Source organism: Phyllostomus hastatus, unplaced genomic scaffold, assembly GCF_019186645.2.
Source record: "Phyllostomus hastatus isolate PE091 unplaced genomic scaffold, TTU_PhHast_1.1 phas_contig_308, whole genome shotgun sequence".
NCBI lineage: Eukaryota > Metazoa > Chordata > Mammalia > Chiroptera > Phyllostomidae > Phyllostomus > Phyllostomus hastatus.
In genome coordinates this window covers 229112-252653 of record NW_025333848.1, presented here as the reverse complement: position 1 = coordinate 252653, position 23542 = coordinate 229112, and the positions used below count along the sequence as shown (strand labels likewise).

At 39.4% G+C, this 23542-nt stretch overlaps 1 long non-coding RNA gene across 1 annotated transcript; it reads left to right on the top strand.

Annotated features, from left to right (window-relative positions):
* Positions 1 to 2735: 2735 nt before the first annotated feature.
* On the top strand, positions 2736 to 22711 carry LOC123819400. Its single transcript, XR_006785804.1, has 3 exons — positions 2736 to 2906; positions 17232 to 17400; positions 22590 to 22711. It is a non-coding gene; the product is annotated as an uncharacterized LOC123819400 (long non-coding RNA).
* The last annotated feature ends 831 nt before the right edge of the window (positions 22712 to 23542 follow it).

Genomic DNA, 23542 nt, shown 5'->3' with positions numbered 1-23542 from the left:
AGGGAGTTTATCTACCCACTTAAGGTCATGTTGTTTAACTAGGAGCCGATATTTTCAGAGAGACCTGCTACATATATTGAATTAAATAAATTAAGGGGGTCATCATTTAATGCTTTAAGTCCTGAGTTTTGTTGAAAGACCTTTTGAACTGGTCAAAGTAACCAAGTACTTCTGAAACTGGAAAAACTGTCATTTGTGCTGCCTGTCACTCCCAGACCCAATAAGCAGAAACAGGGGTTGAATTTTATGGGCACTTTACTCAAATGGTCGGCAATCTGAGAAGAGTGTGGGTTTGTACCCTAACAGACCATCTTAAATTCCATTTTAAAATGGCCATTTTTATAAGTGGTAGGGGGCTCAAGAGTTGGAAAATTTTAGTTTAAGATAGTTATACATTTAGTAAGTAATGCATATGTTAAAGCTTTTGTTTCAGATCCTACAGATAAGGCCTATCTTGGCTCCTGGGAAAACAACTGACCTCCTGGGGCGCTGCTAAAGATTACAGCTTGAGGACAAGTGGAGGCATCCAGGCCATTGTGTTTCAGGGAGCGACAGATGACCACCCACTGATCACCATCCCCTGGGAACAGTTAACTGCCCAGGACAAGAATATTGCAGTTTCTTTTACCTAATTCTCCCTGAACTTTAAACTCTTCACTGCACCTTGTTTATTCCCTGTTATAAAAATGTTGGCCTGGGAAGAAAAGACAAGAGGGTCTGTTAGGTCCGAACCCACTGTCTTCTCAGATCGCCAGCCATCTGAATAAAGTGGCCATAAAGACTCAATCTCTGTCTCTGCTTATTGGGTTTGGTACACTTTTAATTTAGGGAAAAGTTCATTGAATTTAAAAAACTGCAGCACTCTCACTCTTGGCAGTGATCCTTACCTGTGTCCTGGGAGGTGGGTGGCTCACCCTGGAGCACAATGGCTCAGATAGCATCTTGATTGCTTGCAGTCCTAGGGACAAAGGTAGAACTGCTTACCTCTCCTATCAAGGTATCAAGGTGGATCATACCTTCCATTCCTGGAACAATAGCATTTATGTGCATTGATTGCTAAGCTTATTAGCTATTACTTAAACTAAAATTTTCCAACTTTCAAGGCCCCCATCACTTCCTTTGAGTATGTCTCTGGATAGCTTTCCACTTAACCTTCTTGAAAATATTTGGGAAGTGCCTTGAGTAAGTTATTGGTCTGCTTCTACATGGCTTTCAGGGCAGTAGCTTCAGGCAATTTAAAATCTTGTAAGAGGTGGCTGATTCCATCCATTGTTTAGCTAAAACAATGCCAGCTAACATATGGCTGAGTTAATAAAGATTCAAGAAACCAGCTTAAGTACTTATAAGATTTAAAGGTTCAAAATTCAAGGGAATTCTTCTTGGATCTGGAAAGTTCTTTACCATGGCTTAACTATTTTTTAAAAAGATTTTATTTTTTATTTTTAGAGAGGGAAGGGAGGGATAAAAAGAGAGAGAAACATTAATGTGCGGTTGCTGGGGGCCATGGCCTGCAACCCAGGCTTGTGCCCTGACTGGGAATCGAACCTGCGATGCTTTGGTTCGCAGCCTGTGCTCAATCCATTGAGCTACGCAAGCCAGGAACAATTTTTTTTAACATGGCTTAACAATTTGGATCGGAGGGTATAAGAGGTAGTATCTACCCTATCAGTATTTCCTTGATATTTAAAAGATGCCATGAAAATAAGAGACTCATGAGGGGAAATTTCTGAGGAGAAAAAGGAGAGTTGAGCTAGAGAATGATAGGCAGGGGGGCCAGTGTGTGAGTAGATGGAGAAAGGAGGTGGAGTGGGGAAGGAGGAAAAGCCAGTTAGAAGGAGAGATACATGTGCCAGAGCATTCCTCTAGTTTTTTAAGTTACTCATTCAATTTCTTAAAAAGGTCTTATTTATTTATTGTAGACAGAAGGGAAGGGAGGGAGAAAGAGAGAGACATCAATGGGTGGTTGTCTCTTGTGCACCCCCTACTGGGCACCTGGCCTGCAACCCAGGCATGTGTCCTGCCTGGGAACTGAAGAAGTGATTCTTTGGTTTGCAGGCTGGTGCTCAATCCACTGAGCCACACCAGTCAGGGCTCATTCAATTGACAATTACTTTCATGCAGAAAGGCTATAGAGGCCTTTTGGTTTCTTTTGGAACCTTCGAACTACCAAGTGAATGCTTCTCCATTGTTTTTGAGAGGTCCAGAAACATCTTCATTCTAATTGGGCCCTTAAATAAAATTAGGAATATCAAAAGAGCCCCCAAAGGGGCCAGGTTAAATTTATCCCAGGTGATTTTCATGGAGAGACCAAGCCAATTGCAGGCTTCTGAAGCATACTTTTTTAAAAAAACATTTTATTTACTTATTATTTTTCCTTTAGAGAGGGAAGGGAAGGAGATAGAGAGAGAGAAACATCAATGTGCAGTTGCTGGGGGTAATGGCCCAGGAATGTACCCTGGCTGGGAATCAAACCGGGGACACTTTGGTTCCTAGCTCGCGCTCAATCCACTGAGCTACGCCAGCCAGGGCTGAAGCATCCTTTTTAACCGTCTTCTCCTGCAGGAGTGCTAGGCGGTGGATGGCCCGCAGATGTCGCCCTAGAACCAGAATTACCCATCCCTTGTGAGAGACAGCAGCCGGGAGACTGTGGGTTAAATCTAACACCTGGATCTTCGGAGGGAGGCGTCTTTCCCTAGAAAACGGAAATGCTTTGTAGAGGTGTCCCTCTCCTCAGGGATCTCTACCTAAAGCGTGGGATTTTGAGGATTTGAGAGGACTCACAAGTTGATGCCTCCCGACACTAGATCTCCAAGGGCTCTTTCAGACCCTCGGAGTGGAGTGACCTCCCCCGGGAGAAGGGAGGACATCTGGGAGCCGCTTGAAATCCCACCTTTGTTGCTCAAAAGGTAAAGATTTTGGAAAAATCTTTTTGAAAAATTAAAAGAGGGATTATTCAGATGATGATTTGTAAATCAAGAAACATAGTCCTCCGTAGGAATCGACGATACATTACAAAATGGTGGGGATAAAAGCAAGGTTATAAAGGAAAAACTTGCAAGCAGTTGGTGATCAAAGAGATGGGTTGCTAGGGAAAACAAGACATTGACCTACACCATCTGTTTTCTTTTGTTTAAATTAAATGTATTGGGGTAACACTGGTTAATAACATATAAATTCCAGGTGTCTAATTTCATAATATAATTAATATAATGTAACATAACATAATGACATAACAATAAAATATAATAAACATAATAAATTATATAAGAAATAATATACTATAATTAATATAACAAATTAATATACCTCCTTTTACCCTCTTCATTCACCTCTTTGGCCTCTGGTAACCTCCCTTCTGTTGTTTGTTTCTTTGAGTTTTGTTTTTTTTTAATGTTCATTTGTTGCTTTCAGTTTTATATTCCACATAAGTAAAATCATATGGTTCTTGCCCTTTTCTGTCTGACTTATTTCACTCACTATGCTACTTTCAATACCCATCCATGTTGCCACATAAAACAATGTCTCATTTTTGTGACGAGTGAGTAATATTCTGTTATATCTACCTATATGTATATCTATCATCTACCTATATACTGTACCACATCTCTTTTATCCACTCATTGGCCAAAGGACACTTAGGTAGTTCCCATGTCTTGGCCGTTGTGAATAATACTGCACTGAACACAGAGGTACATATATCTTAATGACTAAGTGTTTTCAATTTTTGTTGATGGATACCCAGAAGAGGGATTGCTGGGTCCTATGGTAGCTCAGTTCTTAATTTTTTGTTTTCCATAGTGACTACACCAATTTACATTCCCACCAGAAGTATACAAAAGTCCCCTTTCCTTCACATCCTCTCCAACCTTTGCTATTTCTTGCCTTATTGATAAGAGCCAATCTAATAGCTGTAAGGTTGTATCTCACTGTGGTTTTTGATTTACATTTCCCCTGTAGTTAGTGAAGTTGAGCATGTTTTTTACCCTGATTTACTTATTAAGTAAAGTTGTACCCTACAACTTTACTGTATTTGTTTATTGTTTCTAATAGTTTTTGGTGGAGTGTTTAGGGTTTTTTCTATAAAGAATCATGTCATTTGCAAATAGTGACAGTTTTACTTCTTCATTCTTAATTTGGATGTCCATTATTTCTTTCTCTTGCCTGATTGCTCTGGCAAGGACTTTCAGTACTAGGTTAAATAACGTGTCATCCTTGCCTTATTCATGATCTTAAAGGAGATTTCAGTTGCTCTCCACTGAGTGGGATGAATTGTACCCTTTATCATAATAAAATGTCCATCTCTGTCTCATTAGCTTTTTTATTTCAGAATCTATTTTGTCCAATATAAGTCCAAAAGGGTGGACAAATATTTGTCCAATCTTTGTCCAAAAGGGTGTATGGTTACACTCTTTTCCATGGATCCTATTTGTTTGGAACATTTTCCACCTCTTATCTTTGAGTTGATGTTTTTCTTTGTAGCTGAGATGGATCTTCTGAAGGCAATATACAGTTTTTCAATCCATCCTACTACCTTATGCCTTTGATTGGTGAGTTCAGTCCATTTACCTTAGGGCAATTATTGATACATATTTTCATCTTTTGTTTTCTGGTTGCTCAATATCTTCATCTTTTCTATTCCTTTTTAGTTCTGCTTGCTATTTTAGTTTGGTGGTTTTCTATCATTTTTTTTCCTTTGTTACCTCTTTTTTAATGTTACATGTGTCAATTCTAAGTTTTTGTTTTGTGTTTACTATTAGGTTTATATAAAAAAGTTTTATACAAACAATAGAAGAATCCTTTTTCTTCTGGTTTTATCTTATCTCCATTCACCTGTGCAAGTTCAATTCTTCCTCCTTGCCCTTTTCTTGTTTTTGTTGTCTCAAAATATCCCTTTATTTTCTGTGCATTTATTTCCAAATTGAAGAAGCTATAGTTTTTTTTTTTAAATCACGTTTTATTATTTATGCTATTACAGTTGTCCCAAATTTCCCCCTTCTCTCCCTCTCCTTCCAGGCCCCCTATTCCCTTCAGCACTCCCCACACTGTTGTGCATGTCCATGGGTCCTGCATATATGAGGTCTGCTGGAAAAAGTCCAGCCATTGTTAATATAACGAGAACAGTTTGTGTGACATCAGTGTAACCTGGCAGCCAAAGAGAGTGTACTGAAATGCAGGTGCGTGAACAGTATGACTTTGTTGTACCAGTCACTGGGGGTGGCAGATGTTGCGCGTGGGTCACCTGCCAGCAGTGACCACGGAACGCTGTGGATGGCTCAACGAAAACACGCGAGAAAAAACACACATGCACAGAGACAGACTAGTTTCTGTGGGGAAGTAGGGACGAAATGGCCACCCCCCCTAGTGGGGAGCGCGCTGATTTACTGTCCATACCTGCTTTTATTAGGCTCATTTTGCATAATAATTCAGGTAAAGTACAGAAGTCATTAGGGGGAAGTAAGGAACTATAGAAAACAAAGAACTCTGCCGGTCTATTGAGTTGGGGTCAAAGAGCTGTAAGGCTGAGGAACAAAATAACTTCCTCCTAAGACCCTTCTCATTCAACTGAGAGCATTCTAAACAAAGAAGGTTTCACAGTAATTTACATGTTCTTTCTTAGGCCTGATCACCCTGGGGAATCCGCACTTCTCAGCACAGAGCTGCACCACCCTGTCATTGTTTCAGGCTTAGGTGGAGCAAGGGAACTAAGGCAACTGGGAAACAAGGAGGTTTTTTCCCAGACGCTGAGAACTCAGGCTATGTCAAAGCCGAGGAGCGAGGGTCCATCACCCCCTTTTTGCTGCAGCCCCCCCAAGTCCTTCTTTGGGGGGGCCTCCCAAAAGTGATCGTGCCTGTCTTAGGTCGTTCCCCCATGGGGAATCTTACCCGTCTTTGGCTAACCGACCAAGCTTTTTGGGGTTCAGTTATGAATAAAGCAGCAGAAGCAGCATTCCCGCCAGGAAGATAAGCTTTTGTCTCCTTGCTGGCTTACAGTTCCAAGGGCGTTCCCTTAGCCTTAGCCTAGGCGGAGGTTTCAGCTTCTGATACCAGTCAGGGCAGTTCCCAACAGGCAGACACTGTTGAGTGAGCATGTGTACTATGTGGTTGTCACATTCAAAATGACTAAGCAAGTAGAACAATTAATCTGCATCAAATTTTGCATTAAGCTTGAACACTCCTCTCTGAAAACTATTTGGAAGATTCAGAAGGCCAGAGCTATGGGCAACTAGTGATTGGCAGCTTCATCATGACAACATGCCTGCTCATGCATCATGTCTTGTCTCGTGCATATTATTTTTTGCAAAACATCAAATCACCCAGGTGACTCATGCTCCCTACAGCCCAGATTTGGTACCCTGTGACTCCTGGTTTTTCCCAAAATTAAAATCATCTTTGAAAGGGAAGAGATTTTAGACTCTTGATGAGATTCAGGAAAATACACTGAGGTAGCTGGTGGTGACTGGGAGGACTGGTGGTGGGAGGTCCCCAGGTGCCTATTTTGAAGGCAACTGAGGTGACATTTTCTTATGTGCAATGTTTCTTGTATCTTCTTCAATAAATGTTTCTATTTTTCATATTACATGGCTGGATACATTTTGGACAGGTGGTAGCGTATGTTTTTTGCCTACTCTATTCCCTGTGCTATACTTTATATCCTCATGACTATTCTGTAACTACCCAATTGTACTTCTAATCCCTTCATTTTTTTTTTACCCATCCCTCCTACCTTTTCTGGCAACCAGCAAAATATTCTCTGTGTCTGTGATTCTGTTTCTGGTCTGCTTATTTGTTTTTTAGATTCAATTGTTGATAGATATGAATTTATTGCCATTTCATTATTCATAGTTTTTATCTTTTTCTCTTTAAAGAAGACCCGTTAATATTTCAAATAATACTGGTTTAGTGATGATGAAGTCCTTTAGCTTTTTTTTTGTCTGGGAAACTCTTTATCTGTCCTTTGATTCTAAATGATAGCTTTGCTGGATAGGGTAATGTTGGTTGTAGGTCCTTGCTTTTCATCACTTTAAGTATTTTTTGCCAATTTCTTCTAGCCTGCAAAGTTTGTTTTGAGAAATCAGTCGACTGTCTTATGGATGCTCCCTTGTAAGTAACTAACTTCTTTCCTCTTGCTGCTTTTAAGGTGGTCTCTTCATATTTAACCATTAGCATTTTGATTACAATGTGTCTTAGAGTGGGCCTTTCTGGGTTCATCTTATTTGGGATGCTCCGTGCTTCCTGGACTTGTATCTATTTCCATCTCCAAGTTAGGGAGGTTTTCTTTCATAATTTTTTCAAATTAATTTCCAATTTATTTTTCTCTTCTCTTTCCATCACCCCAATGATGTGAATATTGGTATACTTGAAGTTTTCCCAGAAGCTTCTTATATTATCCTCATTTTTTTTGGATTCTTTTTCTTCTTGCTGTTTCAATTGGTTGTTTTTCTTCCTTATGTTCCAAATCACTGATTTGATTCTCAACTTCATCTACTTTACTGGGGTTTTAAAAAAAGATTTTAATTACTTACTTCTTAGACAGAGGGGAAGGGAAGGAGAAAGAGAGAGAGAAAATGGTCACTGTGTGAGAGATAGATCAATTGATTGCCTCTCACATGCCCCAAGTTGGGGAACCTGGCCAGCAACCCAGACATGTGCCTTGACAGATAATCAAACCTGCAACCTGTCAGTTTGCAGGTCACCACTCAATCCACTGAGCCACACCAGCCAGGGGCAATTTACTGTTGATTCCCTATATATTGTTCTTATTTCAATAAGCATATCCTTTGTTTCTGACTGGATCTTCTTTATGCTGTTGAGGTTCTCACTAAGTTCCCTGAGGATCCTTATAAAAGTGTTATAAAACTCCTTATAACAGTGTTTTGAACTCTGCATCTGATAGATGGCTTTTCTCCATTTTGTTTAGTTCTTTCCATGAAGTTTTGTTCTGTTCTTTCATTTGGGCCATGTTTCTTTGTCTCTTCATTTGGCAGCCTCTCTGTTTGTTCTTGTGTATCAGTTAGAGCTACTACATCTCTGAGGCTTGACAGAGTGGTTTAATGTAGCAGGTGTCCTGTAGGGTCCAGTGGCACAACCTCCCCTATTACCCAAGCTAGATATTAAAGGTGTATCCACTGTGTGGGCTGTATACACCCTCCCCTTGTAGTTGAGCCTTGATTGCTGTGGGACATCTAAGATCAGCCACTATCTGTTCTCTCCAGCATCATACAGCATTAGCTACAAAGCATTCTGCAGATGGTTGCTATTTGTGCTGGGCTTGGAGGTGTCCAGAAGAGGCCAAGTTGTAAATGAAGTTTGGCTGTTGCTAGTGCCAGGCCTGGTGAAACTTATGAGAGGAGCAGGGCTCACTGAAAGCCCTGCTTGTTTGAGAAAATTTAGGAAAATTTGATGCATAGGCCAAGACAAGCCATATATATGAAAAAGCCACTGAAAATGGCTTGAGTGGGCCTGAAAGTTGAATGGGGCAGGGCCTCGAGGAATCACCACGGTGGGGCAAACAGTGTGAGCCAGGTTGATGGAGTCTCAGATATGGCATCTGCTTGCCTGCTTTGTGGGGGGCGGGGAAGGCTCAGAAAAGGAACAATTGTTGCTGCCTGCACTTCTGTCTGTGAGAAAGCTGCCCTCCAGCTCTTGCCCTGATGCTGAACAATTTGCTTCCTCTCCATATGTCTCTGATGACTTTCAGTTTGCTGTCCCTGTGCTGGAGCTCAGAATGAGTGAGTCCTAGTAAGTGTATGCATGGGCCCTCTAAGAGGAACTGCCTTGGATTCTAGCAGTTTGTCTTCCACAGCCTTAATCCTCGCTGATTTTTACAGCCGGAAATTATGAAGACTTATTTTCCTGGCACTGGAACCCTGGGATAGGGGTCCTAGTGTGCAGCTGGAACCCTTTGCTCCTGAGATATCCTTCCCAGTTTTTATCCATCACATGTGGTGTGGGACCAGCCCATTCCATACTTCTGTCCCTCCTACCAGCCTTGACGTGTTTTATTCTTTAATTCCATAGTTTTAGGACTTCCATTTAGCACAGTTTCTGATGGTTCTGAATGATGGTTGTTCTATAGTTTAGTTGTAATTTTGATGTGGTTGTATGAGGAGGCAAGCCATGTTTATTTATGTCACCACTTTGACAGGAATATATAGTCTTTTAAAGATGCTTTTTTCCCTTTAACATTTTTGTTATAATTAAATAGAGATGTAATTTCATGCTTCTGTCTGTTTGTAATCTCACTCACAGAGTGGTATCTTTTATCTTTTTGTTTCAGGTAGGAGAGCTCCTCTCAACATTTATTGAAATGTGGGTCTTGGAGTGAAAATTCCATTAGCTTTTTTTTGTTTTTCTGGAAAAGATTTTTTCTTTCATATGTAAAGAATAACTTTTCCACATATATTATTCTTGGCTGGTGATTTATTTCTCAATATTTTGAATATTTGATTCCACTCTCTTCTACCTTTTAGGGTTTCTGCTGAAAATCTGTGATAGTCTAATGGGATTTCCATTATAGGTTTTTTTCTTGGCTACTTTGAGAATTCTTTCTTTGCCTTTAACTTTTCACAGCTTAAATACAATATGTCTTGAAGAAGCTTTTTTGGCATTGATATGGTGTTCTGTTAGCATTTTGGATTCAAGGGTCCAGTTCCTTTATTAGTTTGGGAAGTCTTCATCAATAATTTGGTTGAATAGGTACTCTGTTCTTTTCTTCCTCACTTTTCCTTCTGGTATACCTGTTGTTCTTATATTGCTCTTTCTAATGGAGTCATATAGTTCTTATAGAGTTCTTTTATTTTTTTAAACTCTCATTTTTCTTTCTTCATCCACTGGATTCATTTCTGGATTTCTGTCTTCAAGGTCACTAATTCTTTCATTGATTTAGTCTGCATTATTTCCTATGTTCTCTAATTCATTCTTCCTGAGCTCCAGGATTTGTTCATTCTTTTTTATAGTTTCAATTCCTGAGCTCCAGGATTTGTTTGTTCTTTTTAAAATAGTTTCAGTTCCTTTGGTGAAGAACTCCTTTGGTTTGTTGATTTTATTTCTGAGTTCATTGAACTGCCTTTCTGAGTTTCCTGGTATCTCATTGAGTTTTTTCAAACTGCAACCTTGAAATCTCTGCCATTTAAATTGCAGTTTCCATGTCTTTGACTTTGTTTCTGGAGACTTTATTTCCTTTTTGACCCTCCTTGTCACCTTGGTAATGCATGGTACTTGATAGGTTATTTCTCTGCCTGAGCATTTAAGGTATTGCACTCTTCTTTTTTAGGTACTCTTTTGCTTTTTACCATTAAGTAGATTGATAATTAGAGGTATTCCTTTTGTTTTCCAGTAGATGGTAGTATAATACAACTTTCTGTTTTCTTTTACAAGTACTACTGGGACTTCTGGAATCTTAGTAAGATGGTGTTACCCTCACCATGGAAAATGTCCTGAGGAGGTGGATGTACCCTCTATGACTGTGTTGCTTTGGTCTCAGGGTATCACCCCCATGATGGCATGTGGCAGGTGTTGGATTCACAGAGTTCACAGTGCTGCCTTCTTGTAACCAGATGTTGCAAGCCACAAGGTACTATCTGAGGTATCCTAGCTGCTTTTACCAGGTTCTGCTGTGATGAATGGGGGAGAGTTGGTGGGAGAGGCAGGTTCATGTATCTGTGGTTTGTTATTTCCCTGGTAGTGGTAGCTGCTAGACCATAGCTGCCACACCTCTGTACTGCATCTCCACCTTATCACTGGGTATAACTGCAGTATATGTCAGTCACTCAGGCAAGAATGTCACCTCTTTCCCTCCAGTGCTCTCTGAGCTGTCAAATAAGGGTGGCAGCCTGACACTTTGACTGCAACTATGTCAGCTAGATCTGGGTGGGCAATGGTAGGGTGAGAGGAACCAAATTGATGTGTTTGCATCTTTGTTTTTTTCCTGGTAATGGTAACTGTCAGACCACAGCTGCCACACCTCTTCACTGTGTCTCCGTCCCTATCACGAGGTTCAGTCACAGCATATATCAGCCACACAGGCCAGAATGCTGCCTCTGATGTCTGCAGCTGTTCCATTGATCTATGTGTCTGTTTTTATGCCAGTACCAGACTGTTTTGACTACAGTAGACTTGTAATACAGTTTGATATCAAGTATTGTGATCCCTCCTACTTTGTTCTTTTTTCTTAAAGTTGTTGCAGCTATTCAGGGTCATTTATGGCTTCATATAAATTTTTGAAATGTTTGTTTTACATCTGTGAAATACGTCATTGGTATTTTGATAGGGATTGCATTGAACCTATAAATTGCTTTGGGTAGTATAGATATTTTTATGGTGTTAATTCTTCCAATCCATGAACATAGTATATGCTTCCATGTATTTGTCTTCCTTAATTTCTTTCTTCAATGTTGTATAGTTTTCTGAGTACAGGTCTTTTATTTAATTGGTTAGGTTTATTCCTAGGTACTTTATTTTTCTCATTGCTGTATCAAGTGGGATTTCCCCCTGATTTCTGTTTCTGATATTTTATTGTTGGTGTACAAAAATGCCTCTGAAATTGACTTTGTATTCCATTGTTTTGCCAAATTGACTTATTAGGTTGAGTAGTTTTTTGGTGGACTTATAAATTTTTTTTATGTACACTATCATGTCATCTACAAACAATGATAGTTTTACTTCCTCCTTTCCAATTGGATGCCTTTTGTTTCTTTTTTCTCATCTGATCACTGCAGCTACGACTTCCAACACTGTGTTGAATAGAAGTGGTAAAAGTGGACATCCCTTGTTTCTGATCTTAGTGGAAGAGCTTTTAGTTTTTCCCCATTGAGTACAGTGTTGGCTTAGGTTTCTCATATATGGCCTTCATTATGTCGAAGTATGCTCCTTCTACTACCACTTTGCTGAGTGTTTCTATCATAAATGGGTGCTGTACCTTATCAAATGCTTTTTCTGCATCTGTTGATATGATCATGTGATTTTTGTCTTTCCTTTTGTTTATGTGATGTATTATGTTTATTGATTCATGAATATTGTACTATCTTTGCATCCCTGGGATGAACCCCACTTGATCATGGTGTATGATATTTTTAAGGAAATACTGGATGTGGTTTTGCCAATATTTTGTTGAGGGTTTTAGCATCTTTGTTCATCAGTGATATTGGCGTGAAGTTTCCTTATTGTGTCCTTATCTGGTTTTGGGATTAGGATGATGCTGGCCTTATAAAAAGAGACTAGTAGTCTTTCCTCTTCTTGAATTTTCTGGAATAGTCTGAGAAGGATAGAGGTTAGTTCTTCCTGAAATGTTTTGTAATTCTTCTGTGAAACTGTCTGGTCTAGGGCTTTTGTGTGCTGAGAGTTTTTTGATTACTGCTTCAATTTTTCTAGTTGTTATTTGTCTATTCAGGCTTTCTGCTTTTTCTTGATTCAGTTTAGGAAGACTGTATGTTTCTAGAAATTTGTCCATTTCACCCAGTTTGTCAAATTTCTTGGCATATAGTTCATAGTAATTTCCTACAATCCTTTGTATTTCTGTGATATTAGTTATAATGTCTCCTCTTTCTTTTCTGATTTTATTTATTTGGGTCCCTTCTCTTATTTTTCTTAATGATTCTGGTTAAAGGTTTGTCATTTTGTTTATCTTTTCAAGAACCAGGTTCTGGATTTATTGGTCCTTTGAATTATTTTTAGTCTCTATGTCATTTAATTCTGCTCTGATCAAGATTATTTTCTTCCTTTTACTTGTTCTGGGCTGTCTTCGTTGTTCATTTAGCTCTTGTGGATGTATGGTTAGGTTGTTTATTTGAGATTTTTCTATCTTTTTTAGGTAGGACTATATTGCTGTGAACTTCCCTCTCAGGACTGCTTTGCTGTGTCCCATAGGTTTTGGGTTGTTGTGTGTTCATTTTTATTTGTTTCCAGAAACTTTTTGATTTCTCTCCTGATCTCATGGTTAACCCGTTCATTGTTTAAAAGCATGTTATTCAGTCTCCATGACTTTGAATGTTTTTGAGTTTTTTCCTTGAGGTAGGTTTCTAGTTTTAGTCACTTGTGGTCCAGAAAAATGCTAGATATGATTTCAATTTTCCTGAATTTATTCATTGGCTTTCATGATAGGCTTGTTTTGGGTCCTATCATGTGGTCTATCTTTGAAAATGTTCCATGTGCATTTGAAAAGAATGTGTATTTTGCTTCTTTGGGATGAAAGGCTCTATATATATCAGTTTAGTCCATTTGATCTAGGGCATTGTTCAATGCCTCAGTATCTTTGTTGAAATTTTGTTTGGAAGATCTACTGTTGATAGTGGGGTGTTAAAATCCCCTAGTATAAGTGTGTTGCTGTCTCTATATTTCTTGAAGTCCTCCAAGATTTTCTTTTCATATTTGGGTTCTCTATATTGGATGCATATATGTTTATACTGCTGATGTCTTCTTGATGGATTCTTCCCTTGAGCATCATGAAGTGTCCTTCAGTGTCTCTTTTTATGGCCTTTGTCTTGAAGTATTTTGTCTGATATAAGTACTGCTACACCAGCTTTTTTCCCTGTCCATTTGCTTGGAATATTATTTTCCAACCCTTCATTTCAGTGTCTGTAGGTCTTTTGCTCTGAGGTGGGTCTCTTGTAGGCAGCATACACGTGGGTTATGTTTTCTTATCCATTCAGCTACCCTATGTCTTTTAATTGGAGTATTTAATCCATTTATATTTAAGATTATTATTAAGTACTTTGCATATTTCCTCCTGTGTACTTGTGTTCCTCTCTCTCTCTCTTCTTAAAGCAGTCCTTTTAGCATCCCTTGAAGGTTTGGTGGAGGTATATTTTTTGAGCTTTCTTTTGTCTGGGAAATTCCTTATGTCACATTCGATTTTAATTGAGAGCCTTGCTGGGTACAGTTGTCTTGGTTTCAGGCCTTTGCTTTTCATTACTTGGAATATTTCTTGCCATTCCATTCTGGTTCGTAGTGTTTCTGTTGAGAAATCAGCTGCTAGCCTTATTGGAGCTCCCTTGTATGTTACTTCTTGTTTCTCCCTTGCTGCTTTTAAGATTCCCTCTTTGTCTTTAAAATTTAGCATTTTAATTATGATGTGTCTTGGAGTAGGCCTGTTTGGGTTTTTCTTGATTGAGATCCTCTGTGTCCCTGGACTTCTGTGGATTTTCCCTTCTCCAGGTTAGGAAAGTTTTCTTTCATTATTTTTTCAAAGAGGTTTTCCATCTCTTGCCCATTTTCTTCTCCTGTATTCCTTGACTCGAATGTTGTTATGTCTCTGTGTCCTGAAGTTCTCTTAAGCTATCTTCATTTTTTTTAGTCTTTTTTTCATGCTGTTGCTCTGTCTGGGTATTTCTTTCTACCTTGTCTTCCAGCTCACTAATTCAGTCCTCTACTTCATCCAGCCTGATTGTAATTCCTTCTAGTGTATTTTTTTATTTCAGATATTGTATTATTCATTTCTTCTTGGTTTTTGTTTATAATTTCTATTTTCATACTGTTGTAGTTCCCACTCAGCTCCTTATAGTTGTCAGTGAGTTCCTTGAGTATCCTGATAACCATTCTTTTGAATTCTATATCAGATAGCTTGCTTGCCTCCATTTCATTTAGTTCTTTTACTGGGGAATCTTCTATTCCTTTTGATTGTGGGTTCTTTGTCTCTCCATTTTAGGTGACTCTTTTTGTTTGTTTCTGCAAATCCAGATGCTCTACTTTGCCAGCTGTCTTTGTAGGGTGAACTTCTATGGTAGGAGTTCTGTGGGACTCAACGATTTGGTCTCTTCAATCTCCTTGTCTGGATGGTTTAGGGTTGCCCTTTCTTCCATTTATATAGGCTCTCTTGTTGTAATTGGGCTTTACTTGTTGGTGGCCTCTTTGGTGGTGTGGTCTCTTCTCCAGCAGGCTTACTGGTATTCACAACTCCCACCTTGTCTTGTATGCTACTGTTCAGGTGCTGGTTAACAAAGCAGTATTACAAGACTACCAAATATATGCCAGCAAAAAGAACCCCCCTTGCACATCAGCAGTCTACTACAACTGAACTAAGATTAATAAAGGTGAAGGGAGATTTCAGATATTATATGATATGACAAAGAAAATATAAAATGACTAAAAGAGGAGAAAATATTGTTGTGTGGTGAGAGGTAGGAGATTTGATAAGAGTTAGGATAGAACCAAAGTGAAGAAAGGGAGAGAGCAAAATTTACAATGTAAATAAAATACAAAAGGGCTATGGGAACAATGAGGTAAGAACAAGGAAGAGTATACTATAAGGTTTGAAGTACAATTGAAAAGGTACAGGACCAACAGAAGCAAAATTGCCAAAAAACCACAGCAGGGTTGATAGCAGTGACAGCTGAATAAAGTTTAATAGAGGTGGAACGGGAATAAGAATATTGTAGAAAAGCAAAAAGTAAATATGAGATGTTTACAATAAAGAAAAAATATTTTGAGAGGATGGCAGAAGCAAACTAATAAGAGTAAGGAGTAAAGTCTAGGTTGAGAGAGGGGGAATAAAGAAAGAAAAGAAAAAAGAGGAAGAGAGAAAACAATGAAATAAAATACTGTACTCAACTGATCATGGGCAGGGTGAAGGTGAAATGGGGTAAGACAGAAGGAGAGTATTCTATGGACTTTAAAGTACAAACAAGTAGCGAACAAATTCTCCTTTGGAGAATTATATCAATAACTGTGATATTTCACCCAACTACCCATTGTTTATATGAGGTGAAAAAGAAATAAGACTCTTCTTAGAAAGAAAAAAGAATGTGAGCTGACTTAAGAAAGAAGAACTCTTATGGTGAGATTAGATAGAGGAGAAATAATAAGAGTAAAGGATAGAAACTTGGCTTAGTATATGAGTGAATGAAGTTAACCACAACAGTGATAAAGCTCAGGGAGATAGCAAAATGGATTAAGACCAGGGAAGGGTGCTGTGTGGGATGTGGAATAATAGTATGATAAGAAATACATAATCTGAATTAAAAAAAATAAAAAGTAAAAGACTAAGAGTAGTGTGTTATTTGGAATATGAGTGACGTGAAAGAAGAAAAATTAAAATGCAATATGAAATAATAGAAAACAAATCAAACAAGCAAAACAATATAAACTAAATAAACAGAAAGAAGAGAAATTTTAAAAACATGCAAGTTCTGAAAGACAGCAAAATGAAATTTGTCTGAGCTGTTGGTGTTTGCTTTCTGACTACTTTCTGGATCTGTCTCTGTTTTCACACAGCTCTAGGTCTTGTTGTCCTATTCTTGGGGAAATAAAAGCCTCCTGCTGATTTTACACCTTCCAAACCAGTTTTGCAGATCTTCCCAGATCCTGCAGGCAGAGGGGCTGGGATCCATTATTTTCTTTTTCTTTTTTAAAAATATATAAATACTGATTTTACTATAAAAATTTTAAGGGCAACATTTCACTGCAAAGGAAACTTCCTTGCTTGTCTTCTTTTTTCAATCTTATTTTTCAATTACACTTTGTTTTATAAATTATTTTACTGTTGTTCAATTACAGTTGTCTGCACTTACCCCCCCCACCCCCCCACCCCAGCCATCCCCACCTCCCTCCCCTGCTTCCACTCCCCGCCCCTTGGTTTTGTCCATGTGTCCTTTATAGTTGTTACTGAAAATCCTCCCCTCCATTATCCCCTCCCACCTCCCCTCTGACTACTGTCAGATTGTTCTTAATTTCAATATCTCTGGTTATATTTTGCTTGCTTGTTGTTATTTTCCTTTCCTGTTCTTCAGCAAGGATTGGGGCTCAGTCTTGGCTACAATAATCACAGGTGCCCAGTTTCTAGCCCACGCCCCCAGAGAACTGTGTTGCCCACACTATCTACTCTGCACATTTGTGCTAGGCCAGTTCTGAAAATTCACTTTGTTTTGCGACCCTTTGATCAGTCTGTGAGGTGCACTGAGTGCGAGCAAATCGTGCCGTCCCCCTTTGTTGGCCTGGCTCCTGAGTGGGCAAGGTCCCTGAGTGCACAAGGTCCCTGCACAACGTATTTGTTCTGCTACTGGAAGAAGTCTCTCTGGGAACCACTCCCTCTGAGCCCCTGCTGCACCCTTTGATCAGTTAGTGAGGCAACCTGAGTAGGAGCAAATTGCACCCCACTCCTCCTTCTTCACTGGCCCGGCCGCTGCACATGTGAGGTTCCTGATCATGTGATGTCCCTGCAAGGCTGCTCAGTTCTTTTTCTGAGAAAAGTCCCCTTGGGTTCCACCTGCTTCTCCTAACAAGCGCCTGGCTTTCCACAGAGTCCAACTCTCTGACCAGCCCAGAGTCTATCTGGATCATGGCCAGTTGCTGCCCATCTCTTCTCCAAGCTCCAGGTATCACCTGGCTCTCCAATTTCTCCAGTAGTGTCCATGCCAGCAACTGCCGCCCCACCCAGGGTATGGCCCTGAAGCCTTCTTTGTGGAGTAGGTAAGTTCTATACTCATATCCTTCTCAGACTATATCAAAATTACAACTATGTTATAGAGTGAGTACCCTTGAGAACCACCCAAAGACTATCTGAATGGAACTCTTATAACTAATATTACAAAGAAGAAGCCATTTAGAGAATGGTAGGAGAGGGAGAGACACAAAACAGGCTGGTCTCACACCCACATGTGGTTGTTCAGATTCAACAGAGATATCTTAGCTACAGAGGTCCCAACTGAGGAGCAATGGGACCTAGCTCTACACTGGGCCCCCAATCTGGACAAGCAGTGCTGGGGAGAGAATTACCCACAAGACATGTTTGTAAAAAATCAGTGAGGATTCTTCTAGCAGAGATGGAGAGCTTCCAGAGTCCCAGGACTTTTTTTTAAAGGGCTCATGTACAGACTTACTCACTGAGAGAGACACTTGCTCTGAGCTCCAATGTTGGACAGCAGCTCAAAATGCACCAGGACTTAGGGTAGAGAATACACAATACAATATGTAGGTGATGTAATATAGAATTGTACCCCTGAAACATGTATAATTTTATTAACCAAGGCCACTCAAATAAATTCAATTAAATAATAAACAAATATTAAAAAAAAAGAAAAGAAAAGCATTGAGGACATACAGGGAAGAACTGAACTGTCTGGCTTCATGGTGAGGGCTGGAGAGACAGTTCTTGAGCCTTCCTCTCAACAGAGCCAGCTGGCTGGCACCATTGTTTCTTTGCAGAGCCCTCCTATGACCAGGCCTGCATGCACAGGTAGGCACCAAATCTGAACCTTCATCAAACTTTTCCAACCCTGGTAATTCCCTGAAACTTGCTCCACCCAACTTCCACATAGGCCAGAACCTTTTTCAGCAGCTGTTTCTCATAAGTGGCCAGCCCCAGACTGGGTTGTAGACTTTGCTAAATCTATGAAAGGTCTACAAACCTTCCAAAAGCTGCAGCTGGCCTCTGCATGCCTTGTTTTAGTTGCTAAGTGGCCCCCAGCCTAGCATTAGTAGCAGTCAAACTTGGTTCACAGCATAGCCATTCCCTGGAGACTCTACATCTAGCACAGGCAGCTATCAACTGCAGATAACTTTGTAGCTACTACCAGGTGGCCCCAGTCCAGGCACAGGCAGTGGCTGACCTAGACCTGCACTGGAGCCACTACCAAGAGGCCCCAGGACTAACACTTGGTGATCCATTTCAGGATGTACCACAGTATCACCCAATTGGCTCCACAAATGACACACTCAAGGGGTGGACTTTGCAGGCACCAGAGCTTCAACTACAACAAATTCCGCTCTGTTGTGTGATTCTCTACACAACAGGTCACTCACTGAAGTCACAGTCAGTACTCACAGCAGTTAACCTGAGGGACAGTTTTATGTGCTATTAGCAGTCAAGGATCAACTACAACAAGAAGGTACATGCAGCACACACAGGAGACACTCCTGGAGCACCTGGCTCAGATGACCAGGGAGACTGTGTCACTAGGGCCCACAGGACACCTATAACATAAGGCCATCATGCCAAAACTGGAAATGTAGCAGATCTAACACATAAAAAGAAAGAGGCAGTCAAAATGAGGAGACAAGCCCCAAATGAAAGAACAGGACAAATTCCAGAAAAAGAACTTAACAAAAATGGAGGTGAGCAATAAAAAGGAATAAAATCTTACCATTTGCTACAGTATGGATGGACATAGAGGGTATTATGCTAAGTGAAATAAATCAGACATAGAAAGACAAATACCATTTGATTTCACTTATATGCAGAATTTAAAAAACAAAATAAAAGAACAAACAAAATAGAAACAGACTTATAGATGCAGAGAACAGACTAATGGTTGTCAGAGGGGAGTGGGATTGGGAGACTGAGTGAAAAAGTGAAGAAATCAATAACTATAAATTGATAGTTGCAAAATAGTCCTGGGTATGTTAAGTACAGCATAAGGAATAGAGTTAATGATACTGTAATGATGATGTTTGGTGTCAGGAGTAGTAAACTTACCACGGGAATAATTTTGGGAGTTATATAAATGTCTAACCACTATGATGTACACCAGAAACTAATATAATACTGAATTTCAATTGTAATTAAAAGATGTAATCTAGAAAAAATATTGAAGGGATTACAAAGAGCTTTAAAACTAATTAAACATGGGAATTGCATCTAAATAATTGCTTTGACTAAGGTTACAAAAAGCACTTGAATGTAATAAATAATTCTTGATAGAGAAATGGAAAACCTAAAGAAAAAAATAATTATCGATGTCAACATGGCCTGCGGTGTCTGCGGCATTGTGGATGACATAAGACATTCACACGGACTACCAAGTCCTGTGGAGGAAAAGGGATGGCATGGCTACCCTCTCAAGGGGAGGTCACCCTGATCCTTCCCTTGATAGGTTTTTATTGGGTTCGTTTGCACAGGAATACAGGTAAAACTCATTAATCATTGTCAGGCAGTAAGGATCAAACAATGGATAGCATACAAAGAACTACTAGGGCCTATTCTGAGTCAGAGTCTGTTAGCTAAGGGGCTATAAAACTTTGGGAAACAAACTCATTTCCTGCTTGGACCTTTATCATTTAATTGAGAGTATTTTTAGCAAAGTAGGTGTCAAAGGAGTTTATGTATTCATTCTCAGGCCTGATTACCTGGGGAACCTGCCCTTTCCAGCACAGGGCTGCACCACCCTCTGTCATTGTTTTAAGCTTGAGTCAGGCAGAGGAAGCAAGGCAGCCAAGAGATTAGGAGACCTCTAGCAGATAGAATGAGGACTCAGGCTCTGTCAAAGTCGAGCGGTGGGGGTCCATCACCCCCTTTCTCCATAGTCCCCCAAGTCCTTCCCTGGGGCCTCCATGTGATCATGCCTGCCTTAGGTTGTTCCCCCCTTGGGGAATCTTACCTGTCATTGGCTAACTGATCAAGCATTGGGGGCCAGTTATGGAAAAAGGAGGAGAAGCGGAGCTCCTGCCAGGGAGATAAGCTTTGTCTCCTTAGTGGCTTCTTGTCTGAAGGTCGCTCACTCAGCCTTAGCCATGGTGGGGTTACAGCTCCTGAAACCAGGCAGAATGGATCCCAACAAATTATAACAATGATAATAATAACAACATGAGTCTAAAGGTTTTATTTTAGAAACCAAATATGTAACTATGTTGAGAGAGAATAGAGAAAGCAAAATATTCAAATTTCTTAAAATTTCAGTGTATATATTTTCATTATTTATGTTGCAAAAGTTAGTTTTAATACTTTTCCCAGAGAATTAGCAATATTTTTAAGAAAGATTTTATTTATTTATTTAAAGACAAGGAAGGGAAGAAGAAAGAGAGGGAGAGAAACATCAATGTGTGGTTGCCCCTCACGCATCCCCAACTGGGGATCTAGCCTACAACCCAGACATGTGCCCTGACTGGGAATCGAACTGGCAACCCTTTGATTCACAGGCCCATGCTCAATCCACTGAGTTACACCAGCCAGGGCAGCAATATTCTTTTTTAAAGTTTGATCATAGTTCCTTAAACCCAATATGTGAGGAATAAGCCAGAATTGGGGTGAGTATTAATGACATAAAGCATTCACGTCAGCTCAATCTCTCCCAGCTTACTCCATGGCAAAGAACCAGAGCTACATTTTAATGCTTGTTTAACCTGTCTCAGACAGTTTAGTAAGCACTTGATAATCATTGCCTCATTTAACCTTAACAGAATTACTACAACATAGGAATAATATGGAGGAACACCAATACAAGACTAGGTCAACTCATTGTCATCTCTCTCATTGAGACTTAGGTGTGGGAGGGTCTTAGGTATAGGAGACAGGAAATATGTTACCTTCACTGGTAGATCAAGTTTTTGTAGATAAAGAAGAGTAAAGAAAGTGGTCAACACAATGTCCTCAGATCTTGGAACAGCCTAAAGATTTTACTCTGGCCCTATGTCCACACAACTGTTGTCATCCCTTTTCCATCTCCATGTCTGTGTAAGGACCAATAACAAAAACTGCTATTCAAAATTACTAGTCCTTTGACTTAAAGCCATAGCCTTCAGAATCATGAACACATTGCAACCCTCATATTAACTACTGTGGTTCAGTTACACATGTTTACTTCCTTACCCAGCTTAGGAAGAGGTGATTGCACTTATATTGACTACATGTTCTTGTTCTTCCAAATTTACTTCCTCTTCATGCTTACTTTCTCCTTCCCTTGCTATCCTTAGAGACAGTAACCAAGGAAGGAGGACTGGGGAAGGAAGAAAAGTATGGCAAGAGGTGAAAAATTCAACCACAAATTCTCCGAAATAATAAACTCAGCATTTCCTCTCATGCCTAGTTTTGCTGATTCTGAAGTGACTTAACCAGTAGTGCTGCTGACATGCATTTTCTTCTGTCTCCCCTTGCTTTCCTCCCTGTTCTGCTTTCCCATATATTTGTTAATTAGTCACTTATGTTTCTTATTTCTTAAACAATTTTGGGCCTAGAGTGTGAGTGTACATTTTTAAAAATTTTACATAACTAAAATATCCTTCTGTCCTCACACATGACGGACAAGTTGATTGAGTAGAGTTATTGGGTCATAAACATTTTCTTTCAACAGTGCATTACTGTATATCTATTGATACCTATTGCAGGAAATAAATCTGAGACTAGTGTTATTTCATTCCTTTAGATTACATGTTACCTATTCTTAAAATTTATGTTTTTCTCCCTCAAAATTTTCCCTTTGTACTTAACTTTGTTGTGGAACAATATGTGTGAGTCTCTTATTATCATTTATTTCTCCAAATACAATGATCTATTTTCATCTATATATTTATCTTTGTCTATTTAGAAAACCTTTGTTATTCAAGTTATACATTTGATTATTTTTTCCATCTATTATGATGTATACTTAAGATAAGATCTCTATTTCTTAAACTGTATTCCTAGTCTTCATCCCCTATCAATCATTCTTGTTCTTCTCAATAGGCCAACAGAGTTTATCAGATTTAGCTTACTCTCATAAATTATTTTTTTCTGTATTTTCAATTATCATTCTCATTTTCTGCAATACAAATGTATAATCACACTATTACATTTTTAACCTGTGAGCCTTGCTAACTTCACCAAGCCCCCATTTCAACTCTTTCTATTATAGAATAGTTTTGTATTGTCTTTCCTTTCCTCATGTTTTTTTGTTCTTGTCTTATAGAGACCACACATCTGGGAACCTACAGAGAATGACAAAACACCTAAATTCTCTTGTGCTCCCTTCCCCTTCTCTGGAGTTGCTTTTACTTCAAATGTTCCAATGTTTAAAACATTAAATCGAGGTGTTCCATATCTTACTCTGTAATTTTTCATAAACATAATGCTGATGTTTGTTTATTCAGTATATATTTCTCACTCATGTTTACTTTCTCATACCTACCTTTGGAGGAAACTTTGATGATCTCTGCTTCTGCTGCAATCCCAGTTCTTGGAGGATATCCCCTTTACTTTAGCACAGCTGAATTTTAAGTAGAATGCCATCCTACATATACTGTCTGGTTTTGCACACTTTATGGAATACTCTATGGAATACTTTAAAAATTACAACTCATTCCCATTTATCCACAAGAACGTGGCCACAACCCAACTCATTTCCGATTTCTGATCAGTTGGTTTAAGCATCAAAGTTCTAAATATGACTATTCATGATGGTAACTAAAATCATTTCAGCTGAAGTTCAGACAAATCTTTACATAAGTAATTTCCTTTGGCCAGTATCCACATTTAAAATAATCCTCTCTCAACTCCCAGTTTATTTTATTGGTGAGCCAGGCAAAATAAGAGACATTATTAGAGGAAAAGGAGAGGTACTTCCGGCCAAGATGGAAGTGTAGGTAAATACACTTTGCCTCCTTGCACAATCAAAAGGACAACAACAAATTTAAGAACAACAGCAACAACAAAAACCCCCCAAACTGCCAGAAAACCAAACTGTATGGAAGTCCTACAACACAAGAGGTAAAGAAGAAACATTCATCAGACCAGTAGAGGGGAAGAGATGGGCAGCTGGGTTGGGGAGGGCTTGCAGCCAGGCAGTGGCTGGTGGAGCAGGCGGTCCCACATTTGTGTGCACATAAACCTAGAGGAACAATTGGGGAGCAAGACAGGCCATGC